This window comes from Rhincodon typus, chromosome 10 (genome assembly GCF_021869965.1).
Source record: "Rhincodon typus isolate 14 chromosome 10, sRhiTyp1.1, whole genome shotgun sequence".
Taxonomy (NCBI): domain Eukaryota; kingdom Metazoa; phylum Chordata; class Chondrichthyes; order Orectolobiformes; family Rhincodontidae; genus Rhincodon; species Rhincodon typus.
Window position 1 is genome coordinate 5,354,510 of NC_063341.1, and position 12,934 is coordinate 5,367,443.

Here is a 12,934-nt window from a genome sequence, read left to right on the forward strand (position 1 = left end):
TAGACTGCAATAAGCTTGATCAATTTGCATCTGATCAAAAACACATATCCAATGCTGTCCAGCAAAGAAAATGGGAAACAACAATTGTATTTCAAAAAGCAAAGGCAAGCACCAGAATTATTTGCGAATCTGATCAACTTTTCCCACTGGCAAAATGCAGAGTTCTTAATTGGCAAGGAAACAAAACTAGAAAATGTACCTCAGCCTCAATTAAAACCAAGATTCCTAGGTCCTGGAATAATTATCACTTGTCTAAATTCTCTCTAAAATCTGACAGTTACATCTAGTGTATAATACACTGAACTACACAATAGCTTGGCATGGCTAAAATTAATTGTTGCAACTTATACCCAAATATCCTTGAAACATAAAACTTCTGTACGGTTATTAGAGCTTCGCATGTAAGAAAAGAGGCTGAAGAAGTTTTAACTCATTTTTAAAAAATAAATAAGCCTCTGTGTTATAAGACCATGAGAAATAGGAAAAGGATTAGGCCCCCCGAGCCTGCTCTGCCATTCAGTAGGATCATGGCTAATCTGACATTCCTCATGTCCAGTTTCCTGCCCTTTCCCTCTAACTCAGCCTTAAATGTACATAAGGATATACAGCCCTCTGTGACAAGAAGTTCCAAAGAATTCCAACCCTCAGATGAAATTCCTCATTTCGATCTTAAATTGGCACTCCTGTATTCTGAAACCATGCCCCCTGGTCCTAGACTCACCCTGTAGGAGAAACATTCTCTGAGCATTTAAACCTGTCAAGTTCCTTAAGAATGCTGTATGTTTCAATGAGATCACCTTTCATTCTTCCAAACTCCAGTGAGCGGAGTCCCAAATGGTTTAGCCTTTGCTCAGAAAATAATCCCTCTATATCAGGGATCAGCCGAATAAATCTTCTCTGAACTGTCTCCAATGAAACAATATTTTTCCTTAAATTAGAAGACCAAAACTGTTCACAGTATTCCAGATGTGGTTTTCCAGCACATTGTACAGTTACAGTAAGATTTCCCTACTCTTTTATTCCAATCCTCCGTGTGTTAGCTTTCAGTATTTTGTGCTAGTGTGTATTCAGGCTCTATCCTCAACACCAAGACAATATTAGCAAAAACTCTTTGAATTTAGTATTTGGGTTATCCTGACTCTAAAATAGAGGGGCAATAGATTTGCAAGAGATGTCAAGGCGGTTTTGTTTTGAGGAAAAGGATACTAAATTCAATTGGAAGAACAAAGAAACACGAGATAGAGGATTATAGTTATAGATTCTTTGGCTGCTTGAGCCTGTTCATCCACTGAATTACTCAGATCATGAATGATTTGCACCTCAAGTCTTTTTATTGAATTCCCTTTGTAGATTTTAGTTGGGTAAGACTACCTACCTCAGTCTAACAAATTTCAATTGAATTAGCACACAAGATTTTGAGGGAGTGTTCCAAATTTCCACCATTCTTATGTAAACTGTGCTGTACAATTTTCCACATGAATGGCTAAGCTCCATATTTATGCACTGACTGAGATACTAAATCAGTGTACTGCATCTGTATTTACCAAAAAAGATGCTGGAAAAAAAAAGGTGAAAGAGCAGCAGCTTAGACAACCGATACGTTTAAAATTTGATAAAGAGCTACTAAACAGGCAGACTATACTTAAACATGCTCTGGCAACCAGGACCAGATGGCATACATCCAAAGATCCTTAAGGAATCAAGTGCGGAAAATCTGGTGGCACAGATTATAATTTTCAAATCCTCCTCAGATTCAGGAATGGTCCCAGAGAAGTAGAGAATTGAAAATGTTACATATTTGTTCAAACAGCATATACAAGCCAGTCAATCCAACCTCAGCATTGGGCAATTTTTTTTTGAAACATCATATAGGAAAACGTGGGTTAATTTTAAAAAGACAGTACAGATCTGTCAAATGAAAAAAGGTGTTTAATTTTAACTTGCATCAAAGTTTTGATATGGTAACAGGAAGGGTAATTGTAATATGGTTGATGTGGTGTACATGGATTTCCAAAAGGTGTTTGATAAAGTGACAAACAGATCAAAACTAGGACTCCTGGAATAAAAGGGTCACCAGCAACTTGTTCGTGAAATTGTCTGAGTGACAGGAAACAGAGACTTGGGCAAAAAGACAATTTCTAGTTTTGAGGATGATACAACATGTGTAAGTTTTGTGAACTGAGGAGGATAGTGTAAAACTTCTAAAGGGACCCAGACTGTATGCATTTATCTTTTTCAACTTCTATGTGGATTTGAAATAAAAACAAAAAGTTGGAGATATGAAGCAAGTCTGTCAGCATTTAGAGGGAGAGAAAGAGAGTGAACACTTCAAGTCCAGTGACTCCTCTTTGGAACTGATGACGACTATTCGCTTTCTTTTGTTACCTGCAATTAGATTGCTCATATTTCTTCTGAGTGTACCATCTTGGGTACAATCCAGAAAAGGCCTTTGATTTGTGTCTCCCTGAACATAGTCTTTGACCTTCATTTAGTTTCCATTGATTCATAGTACAGTATCCCCTATTGTTGTTTCTTGCTTGTTGTGTTCTGTAGGATTTCCCTCTGTCCTACATATATTTATAATCTTGGACATTTAGTCCTAGAAGTAATCACTTGGATAGGGCTGTGTCTTCCCATCAGGAACCCAGATGGAAATGATCCACAAAGTGATGGAGTTCAAGAGCACTACTTCAAATTTTGCATTTTTTCCCCATTCACAGGGTTGTGGGCATTGCTGGCTCAGCCAGCATTTATTGCCAATCCCAAATCATCATGGACAAGAAAGTGATGAGCTACTTTTTTAAATCATTGCAGTCCTTAGGGTATAGGAACATCCACAGTACTGTTGGGAAGTGAGTTCCAGTATTTTGAAAGAGCAACAGATGTTCTGTGGCTTGGAGGGGAACTTGCTACAGTGGATACATCTCCTGCCCTTGTCCTTCTAGATGGTAATAATTGAGAGCTTGGAAGGGACTGTCGAAGCAGGTTTGGTGAGTTACTGCAGTCCATCTAATAGATGGTACACACTTATGCCATGATGCATTGGTGATGAATGGAGGAATGTTGAAGCTGGTGAATGGGGTGACGATCAAGTGGGATGCTTTGCCTTGGACAATGCCGAACTTGAGTATTTGTGGAGCTGCAGCCATCTGTGCATGTGGAGAGTACTCCATCACACTCCTGACTTGCACCTTGTACAGTCAGGTTGAGAGATACTGGTCACAGAATTCCTATTCTCTGACCTGCTCTTGTAGACACAGTACCTACACATACTTTTTTAAGGTTGGTTCAGTTCAGTTTCCGGTCAGTGGTTAGCTCCAGGATCATGTTATTAAGGTGTTCAACAATGGTAATGCCACTGAATGTCAAGGGGCAATAAATCAGGTCTCTTGGAGATGGCTGTTGAATGGCACTGGTGGCACAAATGTTACCTGCGACTCATCAGCCCAAGCCTGGAGGATGTCTAGTTCTTTCTGCGTTTGGACACTGATTGCATAAGTATTTACATAGTCGCTAATGGTGCCAGTGAACATCACTACCTTTTGACCTTATGGCAGAAGGCAGGCGAGTCCAGAACACCCTTCACAGGACCTCCTGGATAGAACCTCAACAACCACAACCACCTTTCCTCCTGCTCGATCCCATATACTTGCTGCCCTTCTGCTTTTAGATGGAAGTGTTTATGGGTTTGGAAGGAGTTTGGTGAGGTTGTAGATATGTTCGCCGAGCCGGTGGGTTTGGTTGCAAACGTTTCATCGCAAACATTTCGTCACCCTGCTAAGTAACATTGTCAGTGTGTCTCCAGTGAAGCGTCAGCATTCTGTCCCACTTAATATTTATATGCCTCAGTTTGCTGGGGTGGTTGGTATTACTTCTGGTTTTGTTTCTCAGTAGTTTATACACAGGGTCGAATTCAGTGTGTTTATTGATGGAGTTCCAGTTAGAATACCAGGCCTCCAGGAATTCCCTGGCATGTCTGTTTGGCTTGTGCAATTATCGATGTGTTGTCCCAGTTGAATTCGTGTCTCTCGTTGACCGTGTGCAGTGAGACATGAGAATTGGTCATGTCTCTCGGTGGCTAGTCGGTATTTGTGTATCCGTATTGTCAGTTTTCTTCCGGTTTGGCCTATGTAGTGTTTCTCACAGTCCTTGCATGGTATTTTGTATATTACATCGGTTTTGCTGGTTTTGCTATGGGATCCTTTACATTCGTCAGGAACTTTGGTGAATTTCTGAAGTACATCTTATAGATTGTAAGTACTGCTACTACTGAGCACTGGAGGTGGAGGGAGTGGATGTTTGTGAATATAATGCCAATCAAGCAGGCTGTTTTGCCAAGGATAGTGTCAAGCTTCTTGTGTTGTCTAGAGTAGCACTCATTCCAGGCAGTTTGGGAGTACTGCATCACAATGCCGACTTGCGCCTGGTAGATGATGAATAGGTTTTCAGGAGTAAGGAGATGAGTTGCTCGCTGAAGCATTCCTGACTGTGACCTGGTTTTGTAGCCAGTGTTTATATGGTGAGTCCAGTTAAGTTTCTGGTCTATGTTAACTGCAGGATAGTGGAGGATTCAGTGATGGTAATTCCACTGAATGTCAAGGGGCGATGGTTAGTTTATCTCCTTTTGGAGATATCCATTGGCTGGAATTTGTGAGACACAAAATGTCATTTACCCTAAGTGTTGTTCAGCATGGATCAGCAGAGAAAGGACAGTACATGGTAATCAGCAGATTTCCTTGTCCAAGTATGACTCTGGACACCATGGTACCAGGTCAACACTAAGGAATCTCAAGGCAACTCAATCCTGACTGTATACCACAGTGCCAGAATCTTTGCTAGGGCCTGTGCTACCATTGAGACTGGACATACTCACAGGTGGTGATCGCAGTATCTGTGACATTGTAAGGTACAATTCCATAAGTATGACTGTCAGGCTGTTTTTGACTTGTCAGTGAGACAGATCTCCCAATTTTGACACTAGCTCCCAGATTTTGGGGAGGATGACTTTGTAGGTCTACAGGACTATTTTTACCATTATAAATCTTCCTAATCCTGTGAATATTTTTTGAAAGTCTTTCTCAAAATAATGATATATCTCAATGGTGATTTCTTCCACTTTGCCAATGAAAACACAATTCTGCTTAACATTACAGATGCACTTGTTCCAGAGTCTAAATTGAAATTAGTTATCTGCCAATATGAGAAAACCAGCTGTGGTCCAGAATGTATTTTTCAGGTCTTTCTTCTCTTCTAGGAAAGTCTTTTGCTTGTCTGCCACTGCAGACTCGTTAATCCTGCCAAAATGCATCACTTCACATTTTCAGGATTAAATTTCATTTGCCACTGTTCAGCACAACTGAGCAACCAATCTAAATCATACTGCAGTCTAAAACTTCCCTTCTCACTATTCACCATACTAACAATTTTGCATCTTCTGCAAACTTCATGTTAACACCTCCTATACTTGTGTCTCAAATATTAACATACGCAACAAACAGCAAAGAACCAATACTGAACCCTGTGGCACTGGACACAGGCTTCCACTTAAAAATATCCTCTTCAGCCATCACCCTTTGCTTCCTGCCAATCAGCCAATTTTGGATACAGTTTGGCAACTTGGTCTGAACTGGATGGACTCTTAGCTTCTTCTTTTCTTTATTCATTCACAGGATGAGGGTGTCACTGGCTAGGCCAGAATTAAGAGTCAGCCACATTGCTGTGGGTCTGGAATCACATGTAGGCCACACCAGAAAAGGATGGCAGTTTTGATCCCTAAAGGACATGAGTGAACCAGGTGGGTTTTTCCCCAACAATTGACAATGGATTCATCGTCATCACTAGATTCTTAATTCCAGATATTTATTGAATTCAAATTCCACCATCTGCCACAGCAGGATTCAAACCCAGGTGCCCAGAATGTTACCTGGGTCTCTGGATTAACAGTCCAGCAATAATACCACCAGACCATTGCTGCCTCCTCACCAGACTGCCACTTAAGACCTTGTGAAAACCCTTCTGGAATCCATACAGACTACATCAACTACACTACCCTCAACTATCTAGTGGCATCCTCAGAAAATACAATCTCATTTGTTAGACATGATTGCCCCTTACAAAGCCATGATAACTATCCTTGATTAACCCTTGCCTCTCTGAGAAGGGATTAATTCTGTCCATCAAAATTTTTCAATAGTTTCCCTACCACAGACATTACTCTGAAAGGTCTGTGGTTTGTTGGTTTATCCCTACCTCTCATCTTGAAAAACAGTACCACATTAGCTTTCCTCCAGTCCTCTACACCATTCTTCTCTTAAAAAGAATACAGATGCAAAGTACTCATTTAAATTCTCTACACACACACTCCCACTTTGGTCCCTAATAGGCCCTGTTCTATCCCTGGTTATTCTTTTATCCCAAGACAATTTAAAAAAACCTTTGGATTTTCTGAAGAAGGGTCCTGACCCGAAATGTCAACTTCCCTGCTCCTCCAATGCTGCCTGACCTGCTGTGTTCCTCCAGCTCCACACTGTGTTATCGGTGACTCCAGCATCTGCAGTTCTTACTATCTCTTTGGATTTTCTTTAATGTTATCCACCAATGTTTTTCATGTCGCCTCTTCACTCTAATTTCTTTTTGAAGCAACCACTTGCATTTTTCTATACTTCTCTAGGGCAACCAGTATTTTGAACCTTCAGTATCTACCAGCAGCTTCCATTTTTTCCTCATTTAGTCCAGTAGATCCCTTGACATCAGACATTCTCAGAACTTACCGGCCCCACCATTCACCATTATGGGATCTGTTGATACCGCACTCCAACCTGTTCAAATGTCTCCTATTACTCCGATGTGAATTTTCCTACAAGTAGTTGTTCCCAGTCTACTTTGCCCAGAAACAGCCTTCCACCACAAGACTGGCATTTATTTCCAGTCATAGTCATAGAGATGTACAGCGTGGAAACAGACCCTTCAGTCAAACTCATCCATGCCAACCAGATATCCTACATGAATCTAATCCCATTTGCCAGTATTTGGCCCATATTCTTCTAAACTCTTCCTATTCATATATCCATCCAGATGCCTTTTAAATGTTGTGATTGTACCAGCCTCCACTACCTCCTCTGACAGCTCATTCCATACACGCACCATGCTCTGCATAGAAAAGTTGCTCTTTTGGTCCCTTTTATATCTTTGCCCTCTCACCCTAAACCTATGGCCTCTAACCTTGGACTCTATTTACCCTATCCATGCCCCTCATGATTTTGTAAACATCTATAAAGGTTACCCCTCAGCCTCCGACACTCCAGAGAAAATAGTCCAGCCTATTCAACCTCGCCCTAAAGCTCAAACCCTCCAACCCTGGCGACATTCTTCTAAATCTTTTCTGAACACTTTCTAGTTTCACAACATCCTTCCTATAGCAGGGAGACCAGAACTGATTGCAATACTCCAAACGTGGCTGAACCAATGTCCTGTACAGCCGCAACATACCATCCCAACTCCTATACTCAATGCACTGACCAATAAAAGCAAGCATACCAAATACCTTCTTCACTATCCTATCTGTGACCCCACTTTCAAGGAACTGTGATCCTGCATTCAAGGTCTCTTTCTTCAGCAACACTCCCCAGCACCTTACCATTAAGTGTAGAAGTCCTACTCTGATTTGCTTTTCCAAAATGCAGCTCCTCACATTTATCTAAATTAAACTCCATCTGGCACTCCTCAGCCCACTGGCCCATCTGATCAAGATTCCAGCTGTACTCCGAGGTAACCTTCGCTGTCCACTACACCTCCAATTTTAATGTCATCTGCAAACTTACTAACCATATCTCCTGTATTCACATCCAAATCATTTATATAAATGATGCAAAGCAGTGGAGCTAGCACCGATCCTTGTGGCACATCACTGGTCAGTCTGAAAAAGAAACCCTCCGCCGCCTCCCTCTTGTCTTTCTACCTATGAGCCAATTCTGTATCCAAATAGCTAGTTCTCCCTGTATTCAGTGTGATCTAACTTTACTAACTAGTCTACCATGAGAAATCTTATCAAATGCCTTACTGAAGTCCATATAGATCATATCCACCACTCTGCCCTCATCAATCCTCATCATTACTTCTTCAAAAAACTCAATCAAGTTAGCGAGACACAATTTCTCACATACAAATCTACGTTGACTATCCCTAATCAGTCCATGCCTTTCCAAATACATGTAAATTCTGTCCCTCAGGATTCCCTCCAACAATTTGCCCACCACTGATGTCAGGCTCACTGGTCTATAGTTCCTTGACTTTTCCTTACTACCTTTCTTAAATAGTGGCACAATGTTAGCCAACCTCCAGCCTTCTAGCACCTCACCTGTGGCTATCGATGATACAAATATCTCAGCTAGGGACTCGGCAATCTCTTCCCTCACTTCGCACAGAATTCTAGGGTACAACTGATCAAGTTCTGGGATTTATCCACCTTTATGCATTTTAAGATGTTCAGCACCTTCTCCTCTGTAGTACGGACATTTTTCAAGATGTCACTATTTATTTCCCCGCATTCTCCATCTTCCATAATCTTTCTCCACAGTAAACACCGATGCAAAATACTTGTCTAACATCTCCCCCACCTCCTGCGATTCCACACATAGGTGGCCGTGATGATCTTTAAGGGGTTTTATTCTCTCCCTAGTTACCCTTTTGTCCTAAATGTACTTGTAGAATCCCTTTGGATTCTCCTTAACCCTATTTGACAAAGCTATTTCATGTCCCTTTTTTGCCCTTCTGATCTCCCTCTTAAGTTTACTCCTACTGGCTCTATACTGATCTAGGGATTCACTCGATCCCTACTGTCTATACCTGACACATGCTTCCTTCTTTTTCTTGACCAAAATCTCTATTTCTCTAGTCGTCCAGCATCCCCTACACCTACCAGCCTTGCCCTTCACCCTAACAGGAACATACACTGTCTCTGGACTCTATCTCATTTTTGAATGATTTCCATTTTCCAGCCATCCCCTTACCTGCAAATATCTGCACCTAATCAACTTTTGAAAGTTCTAACAGTCTATCTTTGTCTTTAACCATAATTACCTTAAATCTTACCAAATTATGGTTACTATCACGGATATGGTCCCCGCTGCCACATCTGTTACTTGCCTGGCTTTCTTGCCTAAAGTTGGGTCCAGCACTACCACCTCTCTTGAAGGACTTACCCCATGCTGGCTTAAAAAGCTCTCCTGAACACATTTTAAGAATTCTGCCCCCTCTAAGTATTTCACACTTTGTCTACACCACTTAATATTGGGGAAGTTAAAATCCTCTATTATTATCTTGATTACTTTTACAATTCTGCCATTTGCTTACATATTTATTTCTCTTCCTCCTGATGGCTTGGAGCCCATAGTCCACCCCCAGCAAAGTGATTGCCCCCTTTCCATTTTTAAGTTTGACCCATTTGGCCTAATTTGAGAAACCTTATAAGATGTCGTCCCTTCTTATTGCTCTAACTGACTCTTTGATCAATATTGAGACACCACCTCCTTTTTACACCACCCCCATCTCATCAGAAGATTCTATAACCCAGAATATTGAGCGCCCAGTCCTATCCCTCCATCAACCATGTCTCTGTGATAGCAATGATATCACATCCTCATATGTTTATTAACAGTCTCAACTCATTGCCCGATTCGCAGAACATCTCGAACTAAAATAAATGCTAACCAGACTTTCCATGCTCTCATGTGTGTCTTGACTTTATTTATTCTGCCTTCTAAGCTTGTCTGTGCCCCACCTCTACTGTACCTCCAACTCTGCATCCCACCCCCCTAATAAATCAGTTTAAATCCCCAGCAGCTGCAGTAGCAAAGCTCCCACAAGGATGTTGGTCCCATTCCAGTTCAGGTGCAACCTGGTACTGTGCAAGTCCCATCTTCCCCAGAAACAAGCTTTGTGATCCTGGAATCAAAAGCCTGGCTTCCCTCTCCAGAAGAACTGTCACTCTCACCGTTTTCCAACACAAAAAAAATCTGTTCTTGGATGAGATGGACGCTGGGGCTTTCTGGTTACCCGCCTGCCACCCTTCTTCTGACTAATGGTCACCCATTCCCTCTTTGATTGCACTTCCTTAAGCTGCAGGGTGATATGTAATATGAAAAATGTCGTCTTTCAATTTAATCACTACTGACAATAGAATATTTGAGATTAGCTTTTGAAAAATTTAGTAATCTTTTTCTGCTGTGGGTGTTGTCTTTTAATTAGTCTGCCATGTTATCAAAGTGGGCAAACATGTTTTCCAATGTTTTTGTCCTGCAGTGCCAAATCCTGGAGCATCTGCATGTTCTGTGCAGTTTCAGGTAGACATTCATCAGACTCTTCAGGTTTTTCAGTGTGATAATCTTCCTTTTCTTCCATTAAAAATCTTGTCCACGTTCCTGACCATTGCTTCAAAAATGTTGCAGTAATCCAGGCAGTTTTGTTAGCTTTGTACTACAGAGTAGTGTCTTGAGGCCGCACTTCTTTGTGAATATCACTCTGATATTACTCTGGATGTGGCTGAAATTATTTAGCAGCGATCTCTACAGCATTTGTCTGTGATTTCTTACTCTGGAGTAATCTAACTCTGCTAAATTGATTAGAGTAGTCATATGAGAAGCATTCATAAATTTGGCTAATCCAGAACTACCAGTACAGAATTTAGGCTCATCATGGGCAACCTTCTGTTGGATTTACTATGCTGCTGACAGCTTCGCCACAACTGGAGTTTGGGATTGTCGGTATTAAGACTTATTGTGGTTTCACTGCAAATCATTGATGAAATTTTCTATTGACTTGCCTGGATTCTGAATTCTTTTGTTAAACCCTTATATTAAACCAATGTTTTTTGTGCTTCTCTCTTCAGGTCTGCTGTTGGTTCTTTTTTTAAATACATTGTGATTTTTCTTTCATTCAAACTAGCTCCACCATGGCTATTATTTTTTAATGGCATCCAAAAGGCAAAATCTTCAGAGGTTTGGAACCACAGTCATTCCCCATAATTAATCTGATCTAGCTTGTAAAGATGCTGTGGCTTCTGTATTTTAAACAGTAATTATCTAATTACCAACTGTTAACTGTTTACACAAGATAGTTGAAACATGTCATACAACGAATCAATAAGTAGTCCATAGATCTCTAACATCACCACAGTGGCACATCATTTGCATTTCAATCCTAACAAGTTTTCTTACTCTACATTCAGAAAAATCAACCACATGAAATTACTAACACGAGGAAAATAACTAATTGGGTGTATTTTGAATCATTTAAAGAAAACTTTTTACATTGTTTGCTATGTCCGTTTCATTCTATGTTTACAATAGTTTGACAATCACAGCACAGTTACAGCATGAACATGCTTTACCAAATCTTGAAACATTTAACATCATGAAAATATTATGATGCAATCAATAAAAAAACATTTCTGCTAATAGAATGAAAATTAAAGTTAAAAAAATTCTTGAATATATTTTTGTAGCAAATAATACTTCAATGAAACTGAGGCTGCTTTTAGCTACATGGCATTCAAATAGGACAAATGCAAACAATGTGTTGGGATAGACAATCACAAAACAAAAATTCTAAAAGCACAACATTTGATTGCAAGCTATCTTGTCATACCCCAATAAGTATAGCTTGCTAAAAATAGTACCTTCTTGTGGTCTCACATTGGCTGAGTGAAGTCCTGGAAGCATTAGTGTTTACTTATTCATGTTGTTTCTAACTTAATCAAAAAGATCTGAACTTTGAGCTCAAAACTCCATGACCTTGGTCTCGGCTCCACCCTCTGCAACCGGATCCTCCACTTTCTAACCCACAGGCCACAATCAGTGAAGATAGGTAACCTCTTCAACAATAACACTCAACACTGGAGCCCCCAAAGGATGGGTCCTCAGCCCCCTACTGTACTCCCTTTACACCTACGACTGTGTTGCCAAATTCTGAACGAATGCTAGCTACAAGTCTGCAGACAATAACACTGCAGTGGGACGGATATCTAAAAACAAGTCAAAATACTGAAGGGAGATAGAGGGCTTGGTAACGTGGTGTAGCGGAAACAATCTGTCTCTCATCGTCGGCAAAACTAAAGAACTGATCATTGACGTCAAAGAAAGGAGTAGATCACGCCCCCATCTACATCAATGCAACTGCGTTTGAGAGGGTGAAGAGCATCAAGTTCCACGGAGCGACGATAATCGACAACCTGTCCTGGACTTTCCACATAGATGCAACAGTCAACAAGGCACAACAACGCCTCTTCTTCCTCAAACAGCTCAGGAAATTTGGCACGTCCATAAGGACCCTCACCAACTTCTACAGATGGACTACTGAAAACATACTGTCTGGGTGCATAACGGCCCGTTATGGCAACTGCTCTGCCCAGGGCCATAAGAAATGATAGAAGGTGGCATGCACAGCTCAGACCATCACGAAAGCCAAACTTCACTCCATGGTCTCCTTTTACACAGCTCGCTGCCATGGAAAGGCTGCCAACATCAGAGACCCTGGTAATGATCTCCTATAACCTCTTCTGACAGGCAGAAGATACAGAAGCTTGAACACACGCACCAGCAGGTTCAGGAACAGCTTCCTGGCCAACAGCAGACTGATGAATGGACTCTCTAGCCTCGAATAATGCTAATCTTGTTAACGTTGATCTCACCTAGCACACGCCCTGTGCAATGTAACCTATACGCCTCTGAAGTCTTTTTGATCTATATATCCTTTGCTTACTATGATCTGCCTGTACCACTCTCAAACAAAGATTTTCACTGTATTTTGGTGCATGTGACAATAAATAAATAAGCTTTCTAAATTTATGAATCAAGTTCAAGAGGGGAAAATATAAAGAGGGTTAGATTTTTATTTCAACCATTTCACCTCTAAGCAAAAATACTGCATTTCCTTGGTT

The 12,934-nt window shown here is 40.9% G+C and overlaps 1 protein-coding gene across 8 annotated transcripts in view; it reads right to left on the reverse strand.

Moving 5' to 3' along the window:
* fam20b (FAM20B glycosaminoglycan xylosylkinase) overlaps window positions 1-12,934 on the reverse strand; it is a 110,110-nt gene that overhangs the window by 63,106 nt on the left and 34,070 nt on the right. The gene's annotated exons all lie outside the window — the stretch shown is intronic.